The 20,488-nt window shown below is 37.9% G+C and overlaps 1 long non-coding RNA gene across 1 annotated transcript; it reads right to left on the bottom strand.

The window, feature by feature from the left end:
- Nucleotides 1-15,739: 15,739 nt before the first annotated feature.
- On the bottom strand, nucleotides 15,740-19,199 carry LOC132625123 (uncharacterized). Its single transcript, XR_009576659.1, has 3 exons — nucleotides 17,570-19,199; nucleotides 16,692-16,748; nucleotides 15,740-15,959 (listed from the first exon to the last, which is right to left on the bottom strand). It is a non-coding gene; the product is annotated as an uncharacterized LOC132625123 (long non-coding RNA).
- Nucleotides 19,200-20,488: the final 1,289 nt, after the last annotated feature.

Raw genomic sequence — 20,488 nt, 5'->3', positions numbered from 1 at the left:
TCCGTTTGCACATGGGTGATACGGGGTTGACACGATTTTCTTGATCTTCAATCCCTCGAGGAAATTGTTGACCTTGCCACCCACGAACTGAGGACCATTATCACAAGTTATCTCGGAGGGGATGCCAAAACGGCAGATGATGTGATCCCATATGAAGTCGATGACTTCCTTCTCTCTTATCTTTTCGAAGGCCTGCGCTTCAACCCACTTAGAAAAATAGTCAGTCATAAACAAAATGAAACGAGCCTTACCTGGTGCCTGAGGTAGCGGACCCACAATGTCCATTCCCCACTTCATGAAAGGCCAAGGTGAGATCACCGAATGCAGCAACTCCCCGGGCTAGTGAATCATCGGAGCATGCTTCTGACACCCGCCACATTTTCGGACAAAACTTTTCGCGTCTTCGTCCATCCGATTCCAGTAATAACCGGCTCTGCTAATTTTTCGAACCAGAGCTTCTGCACCGGAGTGGTTGCCGCAGGTTCCCTCGTGTACCTCTCTCATCACGTACTCCGTTTCACCGGGGCCCAAACACTTAGCCAGGGGACCGAGGAAAGAGCGTCGATACAATTGGCCGTCCACTAAGCAAAAACGGGCGACCTTGGTCCGTAGTGACCGCGATTCCTTCGGGTCACTCGGGTGCTTACCATCACGCAAGTAGTCAATGTACTTGTTACGCCAATCCCAAGTTAAGCCCATTGTGTATATTTCGGCATGTCCGCTTTCTATGGCCGTGTTCGACAAGTGCATCGTTGTCCCGGGGTTGATTTCCTCTCCCTCGACCGAGGATCCCAAATTTGATAACGCATCGGCTTCGCTGTTCTGCTCCCTCGGTATGTGTTGTATGGTCCATTCTTTAAATTGATGAAGCACCACTTGGGTTTTTTTGAGGTACCTCTGCATCCGTTCGTCCTTGACTTCGAATACGCCGTTCACCTGGTTTGCGACCAAGAGCGAGTCGCACTTTGCCTCGATTTTTTTGGCTCCCATACTTCGAGCCAATTCCAAACCTGCAATCATAGCCTCATAATCGGATTCATTGTTAGTCAATTTAGCAGTTCTAATGGATTGTCGAATGACATCCCCGGCCGGGGTCCTAAGGACAATCTCTAGTCCGGAACCTCTAAGGTTCGAGGCCCATATGTGTGTAGAGACCAAGTGCCCGTGGTCTTTCCCGAGGTTAGCAAAAGTTCTTTTTCAACCTCGGGGACCATAGCTGGGGTAAAGTCTGCCATAAAATCGGCCAAGATTTGGGATTTGATGGTCGTTCGAGGTTTATACTCGATATCGTAACCGCTAATTTCTACAGCCCATTTCGTTAACCTACCTGACAACTCCGGTTTATGCATGATGTTTTTCAAAGGGTAAGTGGTTACTACACATATGGGGTGGCATTGAAAATAAGGTTTGAGCTTTCTGGAAGCGCTTACCAGTGCTAATGCCAACTTTTCCAAATGGGGGTAACGGGTCTCTGCATCCCCCAAAGTTCTACTTACATAATAGATAGGGAATTGCGTACCTGATTCTTCTCGGACCAAAACGCAACTTACCGCCACTTTGGAGACAGCTAGGTAGAGGAAAAGTGGCTCGTCGGCCTTTGGTGTGTGCAGCAACGGGGGGCTAGACAAGTACCTCTTCAACTCTCGTAGAGCTTCTTGGCACTCCGGTGTCCAAACGAAGTCGTTCTTCTTCCTGAGCAAAGAGAAGAAAAGGTGACTCTTGTCCGAGGACCTCAATATGAAGCGACTCAGCGCCGCTATCCTCCCGGTGAGCTTCTGTACCCCCTTTATGTTGTTCACGACCTCGATGTCCTCGATGGCCTTGATCTTGTCCGGATTGATTTCAATTCCCCGGTTTGACACCATGAAACCCATAAATTTACCAGACCTTACCCCGAAGGCACATTTCTCCGGGTTGAGCTTCATGTTGTATCTGCGGAGCACATCAAAGGTTTCCTGCAAATGCTTTAAATGGTCCTCCGTTTCCAGGGACTTAACAACCATATCGTCAACATAAACTTCTATCGTTTTCCCTATTTGTTCTTCGACCATTCCATTAACTAGGCGTTGGTAAGTTGCACCGGCATTTTTTAATCCGAAAGGCATGACGTTATAACAATAAGTCCCATAACGGGTGATGAAGGACGTTTTCTCTTGATCTTCCGGGTGCATCCGGATTTGGTTATACCTGGAGTAAGCATCGAGAAAACTTAATATTTCATGTCCGGCCGTCGCATCGATCATTCTATCGATGTGAGGCAATGGAAATGAATCCTTCGGGCATGCCTTGTTTAAATCCTTATAATCGACACACATTCACAATTTATTACCTTTTTTGGGCACCATCACCACGTTAGCAAGCCAATCCGGGTATTTGACTTCCCGGATGGAACCTATTTTTAAAAGCTTTGTTACCTCGTCTTTTACGAAGGCGTGTTTTGGCTCCGCCATGGGCCTCCTTTTTTGCTTCACCGGGGGAAAATTCCCGTCCAAGCTGAGCTTGTGAGATGCTATTTCTAGAGATATACCTGTCATATCTATATGCGACCATGCAAAGCAATCAGCGTTAGCTCGAAGAAACTCAATTAATTTGCGTCTGAGATCCGAGGTAAGCCCCGTGCCCAGGTATACCTTTCTGTCCGGTAAGTACTCGAACAGGATGATCTGCTCCAACTCCTCTACGGTTGACTTGGTCGCGTCCGAGTCATCCAGCATGACAAAAGATCTGGGTATCCCGAAATCATCCTCTTCATGCTCCAGATCTGGCCCGGTATACTTTGGTTACTATTGGGGGACCTCCCCTCCGGTTACACCTCTTTTTTCTTGAGCCGGCTCCTTGGGTCGGGGCGCCGCCTCCTCTACTGCGAACATTTCCTTTGCTGCGGGCTGCTCACCTCGGATGGTTTTCACCCCCTCCGGGGTGGGGAATTTCAACAACTGATGCAATGTTGAGGGTACTGCCCTCATGCTATGTATCCAGGGTCTGCCCAATAATGCATACTTCATGTCCCCTTCGATCACATAGAACATCGTTTGCTGAATGGTGCCATCCACGTTCATGGGCAACGAGATCTCTCCCTTCGTGGTTTCGCTAGCCATATTGAACCCGCTGAGCACCCGAGCCACCGATACGATTCTATCGAGCAGCCCTAGCTGTTCGACCACTCTCCATCGGATGATGTTGGCCGAGTTACCTGGGTCAACCAAAATACATTTAACCTTAGTTTTAAAGACAAGTATAGAAATTACCAATGCATCATTGTGCGGTTGAGTGATGCCTTCCGCGTCTGCGTCATTGAAGAAAATAGAGCCCCTGGTTGAGTGGTCTCGGATGCGCTTTTCACGAACAATAGAGACCTTTGTCCGTTTCATTACCGGCCCCCGAGGGGCGTCAATGCCCCCAACTATCATGTTGATTGTATGCTGGTGTTCGACCGGTTCGACCCTTCGATGAGCTTCCCTTTCCTTGTAATGATTTTTGGCTCGCTCGCTCAGTAGATCTCGGATATGGCCGTTTTTCAATAACCGGGCTACCTCTTCTCTCAACTGGCGGCAATCCTCGGTTTTGTGACCATAAGTTCCGTGATATTCACACACCATGTTCGGATCCCGTTGGCCCGGATCTGACCTTAGTGGTTTCGGCCATCTCACATCCGGGACGCGGCCGATGGCCGAGACGAGGCCCGAAGTACTAACGTTGAAGTTGTACTCCGAAATCTTCAGTGGACCCATATTGCCGGTAGAACTTCCGGCATCGCTCCTGAACGAGAGCCCCCGGCTGTTTGACGGGCGCTCGACCCGCTTGCTACCTCGACCTGAGAAGTGGCTTGGGCTCTCCCTTTACTTTTCCGACCTGAAATTTTGTCTCTCCGAGCGGGAGTATGGCCGAAACCTTTCCCTTGGTGATTCGGCCTTCGTTTCATAACCCTTCCTCGGTTTCTCAAAACTTCTATCCATTTTTAACTGGACTGGAGAGAGCTCGAACTGATCATCCTCCACCCGAATCTTCGACTCATACCGATTATGGACATCGGCCCATGTCACGGCCTCGTATTCCACCAAATTTTCTTTCAATTTGGCCGAAGCAGCTGAACTTAGCATGTTGAGCCCCTTTGTTAAAGCTTGCGCGGCCCATTCTTCCGGAACCGGGGGGAGCTCCATCCGTTCCCTCTGGAACCGGTTGACGAACTCCCGCAGTAACTCATCGTCCCTTTGGGTTATTCGGAAGATGTCGGCCTTGCGGGCCTGCATTTTTTTGGCACCGGCATAGGCCTTTACGAAGACATCGGCGAGCATTTCGAAAGAAGTGATTGAATGCTCGGGTAGATGGTAATACCACGTCAACGCTCCCTTCGACAGAGTTTCCCCAAATTTTTTCAACACTGACTCGATCTCATCTTCCTCCATATCATTGCCCTTTATGGCACAGGTGTATGAGGTCACGTGCTCGTGCGGATCCGTTGTGCCGTCATACTTCTGTATATCGGGCATTTTGAACCTCTTCGGGATCAGTTTCGGGGCTGCACTCGGAGGAAAAGGCCTTTGGATGTACCTTTTTGAATTCGGCCCCTTCAGCAAAGGTGGAGCCCCCGGTATCTGGTCCACCCGAGAATTGTATGTCTCGACCCTCTTTTCGGTTGAGTCTACCCATTTCGCCAAAGTTTCGAGTATCTTTAGAACCTCGGTAGAGGAGCCGGCTCCGGAGTCGTCGCTCTCAACCATTCGCGCCTCGTTTCTTCCAGTTTTGGCAGTACCCTTTGCCTTTTCCGGCCCTGCTTCACCTTTCCCGCTCTGCAACTGGGCAGTTGTTATTCCTTGCTCGGCGATTGCCGCTCTTTGTTCCTGCAACATTTCAAAAATTAAACGTAAGTTAACACCGTCGTTTGGTGCGACCGGTTCTCTCCGGCCCTGGGTCCGAGACAATGTAACGGAATTGTGGGTATTTAGAGGATCAGTGGCCGGTGGGGCGGCATTCGCTTGATCCACGGTATTTTGCCGGTTGAGTCCCTCCCTTGAATCGACGGGGTTCGGGTCAGCGGGGTTTGGCAATGCCCGTAGTCCGCTTCCTTCGTTTTTCGCCACAATCTCGGTGTTATTGACATGACCGGATTGTTCGATGTCGGCCATTTAGTCCGTTTTCGCAAAGACGGGCAGGGATGTTTTTTATTTTGATGAATACGATAGAAATCAAGACCAACGACCACTATTATCCTAGCCCCACGGTGGGCGCCAAACTGTTTACCCCGAATTTGGGAAACCAATTGAATTTGTACGCGGGTATGGGATATGTGCTTGGATCTTGATGTATATTTGATAGTGTAAAATAAGCGCGTGAATATGTAGTAAGAAAACGGCTAACAATGATAATCTCTTAAATATTTGATGGAATAAACACAATATAAATGGAAACAAATGGTCTTGGCCCAATCAGATATTGAGAGAGATTGTATATATGAACTCTTTTATTATGAATGTTCTTGGTAAGTAAAGGAGCCAACCCTTACAAAGGAGGGGGATGTGCTCTATTTATAGTGTGACCTTCATAGGTCTCATATAATGTGAACTAATAAAATAATAGTAACAAGGACAGCTCTGCACGGATTTGGTGGGATTAGACTGACGGCGCCGTCTGACACACGTATGGTGGGTAGTTGACCATGACAGGACGCTACTGGCGCGTGGCCCGCGTGCAACGGCCACACGGACCAACGGCTACTCGGACCGATAGCTATACGGACCAACGGCCATGAATGCTCGGGTCACCGGGCTTGGCCGTTTCAACGACGCAGAAGGCAGATCAGTTGGTGCCCTCGCTCAGCTCCGGCCCAAGCATTACCCCGGTCAAGGGCGAATAGTATCTGGCACATTCTCATTTCTTCCTCCGGTTCCTCGTTCCATCGGTTTGCCTTATATTCGGTTTTTACCGTATACAGATAGCATTTTCCTTTGTCCGTGTACGGAAAATGGATAAGGTTAGAGGCACTATCCTACAAAGCTTCCTCGATATTTCCAAGAGAGAGATCAAATACTGAAGGGGGAAGTAAAGCAAAAATCAGTATTGAGTATGAATGAAACTAAATATACCTAATACTGCAGATATTTCTTCGATTACACACACTCTTTTTCTTGGCACGCTGTAAGTTAGCTGTGACAATAGAGGAATGAACGCGGTACAGGAAGATATGCCAAAAAATAAGATAAAACAGAGAAAACGTTAGAATTTTACGGGAAACTTTGAGAAATACATGAAATTTCAAATGCGTTAAAACGCCAAAAACCAAGAATGAAGAGAACAAACTTAATGAAAAAATAGAATAAGAAAAGACAGAAATAGGAATGAGGAATCAATGTGTACGGTAACCAGTCTGGATGCATATTCATTGACATCGAAAAATATATATAACCCATTAACAAATAACCAAAAACCCGATAAAATTTAACCAAATCAATCAATAGCAGATAAAAGAAACTGAATGTAAATTGATCAAGTCCGCAAAGATGAATAACCTAAAGCAGAGATGAGAGATGATGAACATGACAGAAAAGAGGAAAGAGAAACAAAGTGGAGGGTTTAGATAAAAGTGAACAGGCTATTTTTAAGAAGAGGACACGTAAGCAGCTAAATCAAATCTCAGTTTTGTTCATAGACACGTACATATAAGTATTGTCTAAAGTCAAAATTGCCCCAAGACAAAGTTGAAATGATGCTAAAGCACCCATGTCGACGATCCTGGCTCTTTTAACCCACATTTCTATACGGTAGAAAAAAAATTTAGGTGGGGCTCACTCTTTTAATATAGTAAAAAAAATTAAAAAAGTTTAAGGTGGGATCCACTCTTCTATAATAGTAAAAAAACTAAAAAAAAAAAAAGTCAACCCACACTTCTAATATAGGAGAAAAAAATTAAAAAAATTAAGATGGGGTCCACGTGAATAAGTAGTAGACAATTGCAAAAAAAAAAAGGATATTTAAATAATGACAATAAGTTCTAAAAATGGTAAAGGTACGCTTAGAAAAAATTTAAAGAAGAGAAATTCAGGAAAAAAGAAATCACGATTTAAATGGAACACAAAAATCGCTAAAGAAATCATAAAACCAAAAGATTTAAAACTTATACCTTTGGTATAAGTTTAGACACATACGTCTCACACAAATAATGAGGAATAACATCAAGAAGACGAAATATAAACGGTCTTCTATAATAGTAAATTAAAAAAAAAAATAAGGTGGGGCTTACTCACTACTAAAAAAAAGGGAAAAAACCGACGACGAAAACCGACGGCCCGCATCGGTTTTTTTAATGAAACCGACGGGAAACCGACTCTTTACGGTCTGTCGGTTTACATAGCCTCGCTTTTTGAAAACCGACGGACAGCGTCGGTTACGTAGTCCGTCGGGTTTTATCCAATAATTTTAAAAAATAATAAAAAATAAAAAAACCGATGGACTGAGTCGATTTTTGATCTTATATAAAAACAATATATATATTTTAATTATTTTAAATAAAAAACCGACACAGTGCGTCGGTTTTTTCATAAAATTTAAGAATTTATTTCCAAAAAACCAACGGACTGAATCGGTTTTCCGTCGATTTTTTCCAAAATTGATTTCCAGAAAACCAACGGATTGAGTCGGTTTTCTGGAAAATTTCCTGCATGCAATTCATGCATTTTCTGCAGCCACACCTGCACAGAAACCAGTACCAAAAGCTGCTCAAACTAGCATTAAAACGCTCCAAATCAATTCTAAAAGAGCTACAACACATAAAATCACCCTAAGTAATAATAAAACACATCAAACACTATCTAAACACATCAAATACGATCTAAATAGACCTTCAAAGTTCAGAAATATTTAAATGTCCAACCAAAAGTACCATTAACTAGTTTTAACATAAGTCCATTATTAAATCCAAACTACTACAACTGATCATCCGGTGTCCGGGCTACGTAATCACAGTCATCATCATCTTCTGGGTCGGAGGGGGCGGGAGAAGGGGGCACACCAAATTGTCCACATGCAATATGGCTTTTAACTTGTGCCATGAGCGATTCAAAGCTCGCTTTCATGGTGTTACTTTCCTCAACTCTTTTTGCCTCAGTCTCAGCTAATTTCCTATAAAGTTCAGCAATTTGCTGCGCCATAGCTACGACCTGAACACTATCAACTCCCTCTGTTTGTCGAGAAGACCCTTCACCTCGCAATCCTGACCGAAGGCGACTTAAGTTGTTCCTTGGGCCTAGACCGTACGCTCTACCCTTTTGTACTCCCCTAACTACTCTACACCAAAAATCTATCTCTAATTCCGATGGAGTACGGCTCGGATGCTCAATCTGAGTTTGGCTGTACTGGTTCACATTATCCATATTGCGTCTATATATTAAAAAATGAAACTTAGTATATAACGAATATATCATAATTAAACTTATATATAATTACTTAAATAATAAAATTATCACTTACATAGGAATTACGAGCCCTGTCCTAAACCCATACGGTCGGATCCGACTCCTACTTTTTTTTTTTTTTTTTTTTTGTGTGGGTCTTTAGGAATAGATGATCCTGAGTTGGCATCTGCCCCGTAGCTTTTTTCTGCAAAAAAAAAAAAAAAAATTAAACATAAAATTAATAACTCAATAATGATATATTGATCGTAGGTAACTTTAAAAGTATAAAATTACTTACCATTGTTCTAGCCACGTGCCCCTGACTTCTTGCACCCGCAGTGTGCAAAGAGCCACCTTTCTGGGATGCACGGGCAGCCTTTGCCTGCTCAGACTTGGCGATAAACTCAGGAGTTCGCCAATATGCCTTAAGTTTCTCCCATTGTTCAGCATTTAGCCATTGGGGCATCTTCATATACCTTCTAGCCCTCGAAAACCAATTAGAAAACCTTGCACTCCTCTTCCTCTCAAAGTTTGCAGCAACCCTATCATTGTCCATTGGATCCCATGTACAATACATCTGCAAATCAAATAGCTAATGTTAGATGATTTATATAAAAGTAAATTCAAGTTATGAAATGTTTAGTAAGATGCATACATTAAACTCTCTAAACATAGCCTGTCGAGTATCATATGGGATTTCACCCCATGAAGTATAAAAATGATCACCATAAAGCCTCCGAATAACATCCAGCAAGACTTTTGTAGTGTCGTGATCTGGATAGAACCTGCAGTTAAAGAATTTAATGCATATTAGATTAAGATGAAAAAAAACTTTAGGAAAACTTAATAAAAGACAATATTACCCGGCTCCCTCAGGCACGATGAAAATTTGACCCATCGTATCTCTATCTCCCGGATGTAAACCATGATATATCGGTGCATGTATAGGAGCCGGTGCAGGTGCAGGTGCAGGAGCAGGTGCAGGAGGACGAAGATGGGTTTGAGACTGGTTGGATGGCAGTGACTCAGGCTCAGAGCTGCTATGTCTAAGGTGCAAATTAGATAAACTTGGAGATGTACCATTTAGAGAAGGAGAATGAGACAAAGTGGCCGATATGATAGGAGATCTGCCATATGGTGGGCAATACATAGGTATAGGTATAGAAGTAGGATAGGTAAATGATGCCGGCTGAGGTGATGCCGACTGAAAGACCCACTGACCAGACTGGGCCTGTATAGAAGAGCCAGGCATAAAAAAAGGAAACGGAGTAGACTGCATATGTGGAGCGGACGGAATGGACTGACTACTAGTAGCTGTAGGATCTATAGGTCTCTTATCTTTTCTCTTACTAGTACCTCCAGCTCTACTTCTACCTCTACCTCTACCTCTACCTCTACTTTCATCACTACCACCTGATGACATCTGCATACATAAAATTAATAACTAAATCATGATATATTGATCGTAGCTAAAAATTTAACAAGTATAGAATTGTATTATTATCAAGTAAACGATTACTATTATTCATATTATACATCCACATACGATCCATCTACAAAAATATACCTATAAATTATTGAGGCTATAGAAATATATTATGACTTAAGAATTCTAACTTAAAATATAACTTAAGACAACACAATCCCAACTACTTCTAACTTTGAATTCTCAATAACAATTCTAACTTTAATAATTTACAAATTCTAACTTTAATATAATTTTGAAAAGCACAATCCCAACCAATTCTAACTTTGAATTCTCAATAACAATTCTAACTTTAATAACTTATGGATTCTAACTTTAATTCTAAAAATTGAAAAGTAAATCTAGTCAAATAAAGTCTACATTTTAGTTCTGAGGTTATAGAAATATTATAACTTAATAATCCTAACATAACCTAATAATTCTAACTTTGAAAAACACAATTTCAACCAATTCAAAAAATTGAAAAGTAAATCTAGAGAAATAAAATCTACATTTTAGTATTGAGGTTATAGAAATACTATAACTTAACAATTCTAACTTAACAAAAAGCACAATCCAACAAAAAGCATAACAAATTTAAAATATTTTTAAAAATAAAACCGACGTCGTCCGTCGGTTTTATATTAATTATTATTATTATTTTTAATAAAACCGACGTGCGACGTCGGTTTTTTTTTGCGGATATATATTTTTAAAATTCTGCCAAAAAAACTGACGTCGTCCGTCGGTTTTCTAATTAAAAAAATTAGAAATGTAAAAAACCGATGCAGGGAGTCGGTTGTCCGTCGGTTTTTTAAACCGACACAGTGCGGCGATTTTTTGTCCGTCGATTTTTGACAGTTTTTTAGTAGTGACTCTTCTATAATATTAGAATTTTTTTTTTTAAAAAGCTGGGGCCCACTCTTCTATAATAGTGGAGATTAAAAAAAAATTAAGGTGGGATCCACGTGAAGAAGTAAAAGACAATTGCAACAACAAAATAAAATAAAATAGGACATTTAAATAATGATAATAAGTTCAGAAAATGGTAAGGTACGCTTAGAGAAAATTTAAAGAAGAGAAATTCAGAAAAAAAGAAATAATGATTTAAATTGAACAAAAAAACCGCTAAAGAACTCATAAAATCAAAAGATTTAAAACTTATACCTTTGGGTATAAGTTTAGACACATACGTCTCACACAAATAATGAGGAATAACATCAAGAAGATGAAATATAAACTGTGAAGAAACGTATACACATATTTTCTTAAAATGATGAAGTTAGTCTATACTTAAAAAATTTAAGACTAGAGCAGATGCTGACACATGAAAGCGCTTTTCAGTGTTGTTGAGTAGAAAGAGATGATGGCATGAAACTCGGTAGGAGAAAGTATATTTCAAATCTTTCAATTGGAGAACCAAACTAGGAAAGTCATATATGGGAGAAGCGGACTAAATAAAATAATTTATTGATATTTTCAATTAATTGAATTATAATACTTTCTATAATAAAAATTCCATAATTATCTATCTATATATAATAAGAGAGGCAAAACGTTGTGAGAATGCCAAGTGTAATCACCTTATGATGTCAAGTGTCAAAAAATATTTTAAAATACAAATATGAAAAAAAAATTAACTACCAATTCAGAAAAGAAGGATACGATTTCTTTTCTATTTTTTAGGAACATAAAGCTTGATTTAAGGGATGTGTTCATTATCGGTTATAAGTTACATAATCAAAAAAATAAATTGTTATTATCAATTATAGAAAATTTTACATAATTTTTTTTAAAGAAAATCAATATATTAATTGTTCAAATGTTTAGAATTATTTAATCTTAAATTCTCACCAAATTAATTAAAGAGATGAAATAGTATTTATAATTTTAATATAGATATTGAATATCAATTAGAGAACTTACAGAAAATGAAACAATTGTATGCTATTCAAAACGAAGGCATTGGAGTTGCAAAGTGGTTAGAATTTCACTTTGCATTAAATTTGTATAAACTGTAAATCTTATCAGAGTTCTTGTATCCATCTAAATTAATTTAGAAAATAAAATAAATAATACTAAAAAATAATCTGAGAACTTTGAAGGGTAAAAGAATGCAAACTCCGGATAATGAAAAAAGAATCACGTTTTTTTACTCCTTTTTTGTAGCAACTACTCCTCCTTTATAACTACATGATCAGTTTTTATCTCCTACAGTAGTTAAAAATTAAAACTGGCAATCCACAATTAATTTTTTAAACTACTCCCACTTCCCTCATTCCCCCTCATAATCAGTTTTTTAAACTACTCCTATCTTCATTCTTGCAGCATTGAAAATATTCTCTTTATATAAAATAACAAATTAGAATGCATCTCTTAGCACAAAAAAAATTATTATTCCTGGTTTATTTCTCCACCACTTTCTACTTCTTCAAGATTTTTCTTCCAAATCATGTACACATATAGACTAAATTGAGTTTGAATCGAAAGATATAATTATTTGCTTCTTTTTTTGTTTGATTACATAAATCTTCTATGAAATTAATCTTAATTTCTGATATTTTTGTAGATCATTTATGGCAGGAGTAATTTGTATTTGGATGGCTTTTGTTGTTGTAGTTAGAACTTGTGGTATGCCTTGCCCTCAAATAGATTTCTTCAAGATCTTTTATAATCTTTTTTAATTTCAATATTACACGAATTTTTTATGGTACGATAATTATGGATGCGATCTTCGTTCTGCTTTACCATTTCATTTTATTATGTGTTCAATTATGTATAACAATCACCTTTTACTCTGTGTTATTGGAGAAAAAAGGAGCAGTTTGGAGTAGTACGAGCAGAAGTTCACTAAACTTGAAAAAAAAAAATTGATCATAATTGTGGTAGTGGACCCAATACAGCAAACTCCAATTAGAAATAAGCAGTATTAAGTGATTTAAGTTGTTAATTTGATTGGTAGAATATAAAATATGAATTCTCTCATATATAAACATGCAAGGTTAAAATTAGTATGAAGATTAAATTATTGCTTTAATTATTTGTATACACCCAAAGGGAGAAGAATTAGTAATTTAAGATATACAAAATATTATGGAAGATAGTAATTACGTAATGTTTTCCCAACCTATAATTTTTGGTCAATATTAGTACGCAACGTAATAAGACTAAATAATCTGTTTAGTATTCACTTTATTTAGAGAAAAGGAAAAGGAAAAAAAATAGAAAGTTAAAAAAATTGAATTTAAAATATTGATAGACAATATTCTAAGTAAAGCTAATATTGTAGATGATCATATATAGCTAATAGTTTGTGTACTAACAATAATAATTTAATATGCCAAACAAATAAGTAGTCATACTTTTTGTGATTAATTTTCTTTATATCGACTGCGCATCGCGTGGGTATTAATATTAGTATTACTAAAAGGTACTCTCTCTTTCCTAATTAATGTGACATAGTTTGACTAGGCACGAAGTTTAAAAAAAAAATCTTTGAAATTTGTGTGGATTTAAATCATTTCATTAAAGGTAAAAGGGGAACTTTCATGTTAAATGATTTCTAAACATAAAAATATATCATTCCTTTTTAGATAGACTAAAAAAAATGTGGTGCCATTTTTTATGTTGAGCATCGTCTGGTCTTAAAGAAAAGCCTTGGTCTTAAAGAAAAGCCTTGGCAGGATCCAATTAATTTATAACCCTTACTTTTTTTATTTTAAGAAATTATTGATTACGAATTGGGAAAAGCATTCCATGATTGTCCAAATTAATAGCGTGTGAAAGTAAGGTTAACTTTCGTTTAGCGCGTAAGAAAGTTCCAAATCTACCCAGGTCCACAAAGTCTTTGGTCTTTCAATTTTGACTGCAATTTTGGCTTTTCACTTGGTCTATTCCATCGTCTTCTCATTCCAATGAGAAAATTTTATGTTCCTCTTTTTCAGCAGTTGATTAATGTGAAACCACTGAGGGTATTTACACTCAAATGCGAAATACCTTACTATGATATTAACAACCACAAATAAAACATAAATCAATATAAGTTTCACAACTTCAGAAAAGAATTAAATAGACGCATATGTGAAATACTTTATTATGATATTAGTTACAGATGAGATCCCTCCACATTTAACCAGATGTCTTAGTTCGAGCTTTGAGATTTGAAAAATTCTGATAGGGAACACTGTTAGATAGTTTGTAATATAAGAGGTCTTAAAGTGAATAGACACATCCGTTCGTGAAAGGGCATGACTATTCTGAAAAGTCATCTCTTAAATTCTATAAATATAAGGACACTCTTGAAGTAGCATATAGAAAAATATGCAGGTATAAACATAGGTTTTGTTGTATCCTGAAGGAAATTGTTTGTATTTTCTCAAATTTGTATACGGGCAATATCTTTTTAAGGAAAGTCGATTCTTCCACGCCTCAAAGTCATTTCTTCTTCCATTATGTTTACCTATTTTTCTAACAAACACTTTATTCTTAAACAAACCACATGTGACACGAATCTAAATCAATCGAATTCATAAACTCTGAATACTTGATGATTAAAAAAACCGACACTACTAAAAAAATCGAGATTTTCGACCAAAAATTTCGACCACACGAGGTCGAAAAGGCCTTTATTTCGACCAATTTTTCGACCACACGCGTAGGTCGCTAACAGGTAGGTCGAATTTTTTTTTCGACCACACGTGGTCGCAACCACATTCTACCGAAATTAAGGGAAAATTATTTTCGACCACATGTGGTCGAAAAAATATTTTTATATTAAATTATATATTTAACTTTTTCGACTACGTGTGGTCGAAAACACTATTTATATTTAAATATAAAAAAAAATTCACAATTTCGACCACATGTGGTCGAAATTGTAAATTGGGCCCAGATTTTCGACCACATGTGGTCGAAATCTGGCAACCATATTGCTAAATTTCGACCACACGTGGTCGAAATTGTATTTTTCTGGGTACAATTTCGACCACATGTGGTCGAAATTGTGAAATATCTGGGCTAATTGCTTGTTTTTGACATCCCACCTGCCAATTGTCAAATAACCAAATTCATCAACAAAAACAGTCATCCAATTCATCAACAATGCAACACAACAACCATAAACAATGTTCAAACACTTGAACACTTAAATATTGTCCATTCAAACACTTAAACATCTTAAAATTAAAAGTACTTTTAATTCGAATTAAAACTACATTCAAACTCTTAAACATAATATACATATCCATTTAAACATAGCCGAATTAGAATCCAAAAGCACACTAATCCAAAAGGTCAATGTTTGGTGTTAATTTGGGCTTGCATACCCAACATCCTGGCCTCCGAGGAATTAAGTGTTCTTCTTAGTAGGTCAACTTGATGCTTCATAGCTTCATACTCCTTAGGATCAACTGCCCCATCATCATCAGCACCTACGACTTTAAGGGCCGACGGGTATCGACGAAAGGCTTCATTAGGCATCCCATAAACTGTCCCATGCCTTGTTGGGGGAGCAACCTTCTCAATCCACTATTGCTGTATTACCTCGTCGGTCATCGGTGTGCTACTTGGCTGAGTAGCTCGAAACTCCTCAGAGTGTTGTTGAAATTCGTTCTGAAATTGAAGGATACAATGTTAATAGTCTAATATAGTACAAAAAATACATTATTATTGTTTTGGTAAGTATAAAGAATGACTAGAAGCAACATGTCACGACCCAGCTAGGGGCCGTGACGGGTACCCGGGGCTAGCCACCGAGCACCACTCGTTCTAATACTCATCTTACTCATTTAATGCCTTTTTACCAATTTTATACACGAATTGTAGGAAAATCATATTTTATATAAAAACATAAATACTTATATACATTTGCCTCTCGGTCATCAAAATAACATATACATAATAATAACATCTTGCGAGACCATCTGACCCACACTGCGTATCTACGAGCCTCTACTGACATACTAAACATATAGACGGAACAAGACTCCGTCATGCCCAAAATATGCATATATACCAAAAGAAGAACCATAAGCACCTCCGGACAATGGAGTGCTCTCGATCAGTTGACAGCTACTAAGGGTCTGGACCAAGCTCACCTTCCTGTCTACCTGTGGGCATGAACACAGCGTCCAAAGAAAACGGACGTCAGTACGAACATTGTACTGAGTATGAGAGGCATAAACAATGAAGAAAGACAGTGATAATATAATGTGAACATCAATATGAAACATCTGAATCTGAATGACAATCATAAAAGAAGTAATGCATGCTGTCTTACTCATACTCATCATAATCTCATATATGCATAATATGCAAGCTGCCCGTCCATATCGGAACGGTGTAATAATCAATAACATTAGCCCGCGTCCGGGGTACCATCTCATGCCGCCCACTAGTGGTGTCTGCCCATGCCAAAAGGTCATGGTGTATCCGTATAGCTGCCCGCCTTGGCGGTGACTGCCCGGCCAACTAGGCGCGGTGTAATATGATCATGACATGCTCATAAAAAATACTTGTAATAATATGCTTATCATAGTACATGCATAAGACTCAAGATCAACTATACTCTATCGGGGTGACGTAAGGTCGTGATCCCCCGATTTCATTATGGAGCAATTATTGACATTCTGCCTCACCTTGAAGGAATTAGTACATAAGGTGAGTGTAAGCAATAAATAGCATCATTATCAATATGGCATCATCATATCATATCTCTTATCTTATATAGACATTTATGGACTTAGGCTTCTAGCTTTCCGGAAAATAGGAACTCATGAAGAGGAAAAGAACTTATGCTATAGGATTCATGCCATTTGAAAGAAAGGACTAGCCTCACATACCTTTGTCGTTTAGCTATGTTATCGTTCACTTGCTCTCCTCCAATGTCACGTCGTTACCTTCACGGGAGAATTCATATTAACATTAGTTAATAGATTATAAGGACGCGTCGTAAATTCTAGAGAAAATTGGGCAGCATTTCCCCTGTAAACTTAATAATCCTCGAAATTCCAACTTAGCCAAACATCAATCAAAATACCAACAACAACAATACCAACAATTTCATATCAAACTAGACTTAAATCCATTCTTAAATTACTCCCAAAACAGCCCAATATACATTCGGATGCCAATGCTTGTATACACTTTTTTATTTCCGTATATCCATAATATAACAACAACAACTACAGTCAATCCCCCGATATTCCAGCCTACAAAACAGTCCATAACGACCATAAAACAGTCCCCAAAATATCATCGCAAAACAGCCACAAATATTATACCAAACAGCTCCAAAATATAGTCACAAAACAGCCACAAAAATTACATAAAATAGCCCCAAAATTTTGTCATAAAACAGCCACGAAAATTATATAAAACAGCCCCAAAATATTGTCAATAAACAGTCACGAAAATTACATAAAACAGCCCCAAATATCGGCACAAAACAGCCCGGTATACGCTTTGTATACAATATCTTTATACGCTTTATTCTCCCAAATTCAAGAACAACAACTTATCAACAACTTCAACAACAATGTCAACAATTATTATACATCATAACTCAGCTAATTTCATCCATTTAATCCACCTAAAACAGCCCCTTAATCCATAAATCCCAACAAAACAACAAACGAGTTTATAATGCTATTTTCTCCGTTCTAATCCGTTAAAACTCTAAATAAACTTGTTAACAATGAAAAATGGACCTTAATCTTACCTTAATTATGCAGCAACCACTTCCACCCTCTCTTTCTTGGCTGATTTTTAGCTCAAATTGAAGGCAACGCGACGTACAACACTTTTCTCTTCAGGAGCTTCGCGATTCGGGGCTTAGATTGTGGTCAAAATTTGGTTTCTTTCTCTATCTCTCCTCTCTCTCTCTACCTCTGAAATTTCTGGGTTTTTTTGAGGTATGAAAATGAAGAGAAGGCCGAATTTTTTCATTAAATGGCAAAGAAAATGGGCTGACCCGACTTGGAATCGGGTTGGGCCGAATTCATTGCCCAGCTTGACCTTTCTGCCTTAAAATGTCCATATCTCCTTATCCCGATGTCACATGAAGACTCACGACCTATGGTTGGAAAGCTATTTCAATTATCTACAACTTTCATTCTGGGAGTTTTCCCAAATTCCCAAAGGACGATAAGGTTATGACCTCCCGAAATCAAATCACCCGAAAACGTATCTTAAAAATATTATTTTGGAGGGCTTTCACTTTGATTTGGCTCAAGGGTCCTTCTTGGGTTGTGTTTAACTTCGCATATATTATTCATATAACTTTTCATATGTTCTAAAAAAAAAATCTCGACATGTGAACCCCGCCTCAGCTTATGAATAATTCATCGTACGAAAATACGGGATATAACACAACAAATATTCATACTTAACTTTGCAAATTTGTAGAGACAGAAGGTATCATAAAATAAATAAAAGATGAATCATATTGACTTCAAAATAGCAGTTGAACTTCCAAAAACCCGCAGTTGTTTCAAATATCTACTTGGATTCTATCCTAGGAGTCTTAATGAAAAATCTAGATTGAAGTGCTTTATCCCTCCATAGAATAGCAAGTATCTTCCACTTGAATGTCAAGAAACTTAATGAATCGTGTATATAAATATACAGTACCTGGGATACTCTTGATTCAACTGATGTTTTTTATCAATAAAACTTGCAAGCTACATATTTGGAGATAAAAACAATTAGACAAGATATATAAATTATGCTTGACGTTTCTTTTTAAAAATACTATAAAGGAGAAAAGGTCATTCACAACTACCCATGGAACTCCATATTTATCAATTTAGAAGATACCACTTTATCTCACTTTATTTAAAAAAGCTCTCACTTGGCAACAAATTCATGTTTGTCTATTTAAGACAGGACTTGGCAATACATTCATAACGAAGCTGATTACAATCAGGAAATTTACATACTAACAACTTTAAGAAAACTCAAGACTCTGATTCTATTGTAAGATAAAAAAAATGATAAAGTTTGGATTACATATCAATTAATTACTAATCAGGAAGCTAAGCATAAAATGAATGCACTATTTAATGATTCATAGTTTGCTATTCATATAAAAGAAAGGTACCATGAGCATGTTATTTTGCATGTTATAAATAAAAGAACTCTGAATGACTCCTAAGTAACATGCTTTCTATTAAACATAATTCTGTAACATAACAGCCAAGATTTCTATTTGCTAATAAAAGTCTAGCTGGGATTATAAGAAAAAATAATCAGTGTCTTAAGCTAATGAGTTTTATAAGTATGAAGACTAAACAATTACCTTTAATTCCAATCAGGCAACATCCAATGCAAATTTATCCTATAGAGATACAGAAAAGTTCTATCACATAACTTCTTAGAATAATGGTTTTACATATACAAAGATTCAATCGAAGTAATTCATAGACTGTATTCAGCCATCTTTATCGGCATTCAAGTTCAAAGGAAACGAACACGATCAACACCTATAGACATGTATTCTAAGGCATAATGCATACCTTTATTAATAACTTTAACAGAGATTCTAAACTCCGAAGAATCTATATTTCTGTCATGCCATATTCAATAAGTCAGTAATTAAGTCCTAAAACATAGTTACTCAAGCATTGCGCCACAACACAAACCAATATTATGTGTTCTCTATAAAGACCAAAGGAGAAGTTAAAAATCTGACCTTTTAGACTCAAAGAAAGCGGTGATATCTTATCACTTTTCAGTTATGAAATCCACCTTAGCATTGCGAACTTAAGAAAAATACCGACAAACAGAAAAATAACTCAAACCATAATAAGTAGCCAAGAGGAAAAGAAGAAGAGAGAAGTGTACTGCAACCTTAAGAAAAATGTCCTCATATGCCACCATTGGAACGAGGCCAAACCTTCGAGAAGAGGGGGTACTGCAACCTTAAAATTCCAACACAACAAGCAGCAATGGATAGATAACGGGGAAGTAAAGGTAACAGGCTGACAGTGAAGTGGTGGTCTCCGTGAAGCAATGAGTCTTGCTTTGAAACTCCATTTTTTACTCCATTGTGTGTGTCAGCTTGTGTATGCAAATAAAAGAGAGGAGAAGGATATTAGTCACTAACAATAGAACTTGCAATTGACGTTCAAATTATTTCAGCATTAACTAATCAACAAACCAAAGTGAAAACATTTATACAGAAAGGAGGCAACCTCACGTCTTAGCCAAATGGAAGCCCCATAAACCATAATTTTCATGATATATATATATATATATATATAAGTTCCTTCTTCAATACCCATATTCATAAAGTACAAAATGATTATTTTAAGGACACAATTTCTCCTTCTTTATGAGATCTAAATTGACATTGTTAGATACAGAAGCGAAAGGCCTAGATTATGGTCCATGTTTTGGTTACAAGAGGACTAAACAGATTTGCATTTATTGAGCAAAGTAATTGAACTAATGCATGTCATCCAGAAAGTATATAAATCCCTATCAAGCATACTTTCTAAATCATGAATCCTAAAATTCAAAAGATAACCAAATCATGGTTCATATTCTACATAGGATATTCACATCCATCTAGCAAGTGAAATAGAGCAACTACTAACTTCTATAGTCATGATTTTCAGAGAACACATAATTTAATCCA

The sequence above is a fragment of the Lycium barbarum genome, chromosome 12 (genome assembly GCF_019175385.1).
Source record: "Lycium barbarum isolate Lr01 chromosome 12, ASM1917538v2, whole genome shotgun sequence".
Taxonomy (NCBI): Eukaryota; Viridiplantae; Streptophyta; class Magnoliopsida; order Solanales; family Solanaceae; genus Lycium; species Lycium barbarum.
Note: the sequence above shows the minus strand (reverse complement) of the source record. Positions and strands in the feature narration are given on the sequence as shown.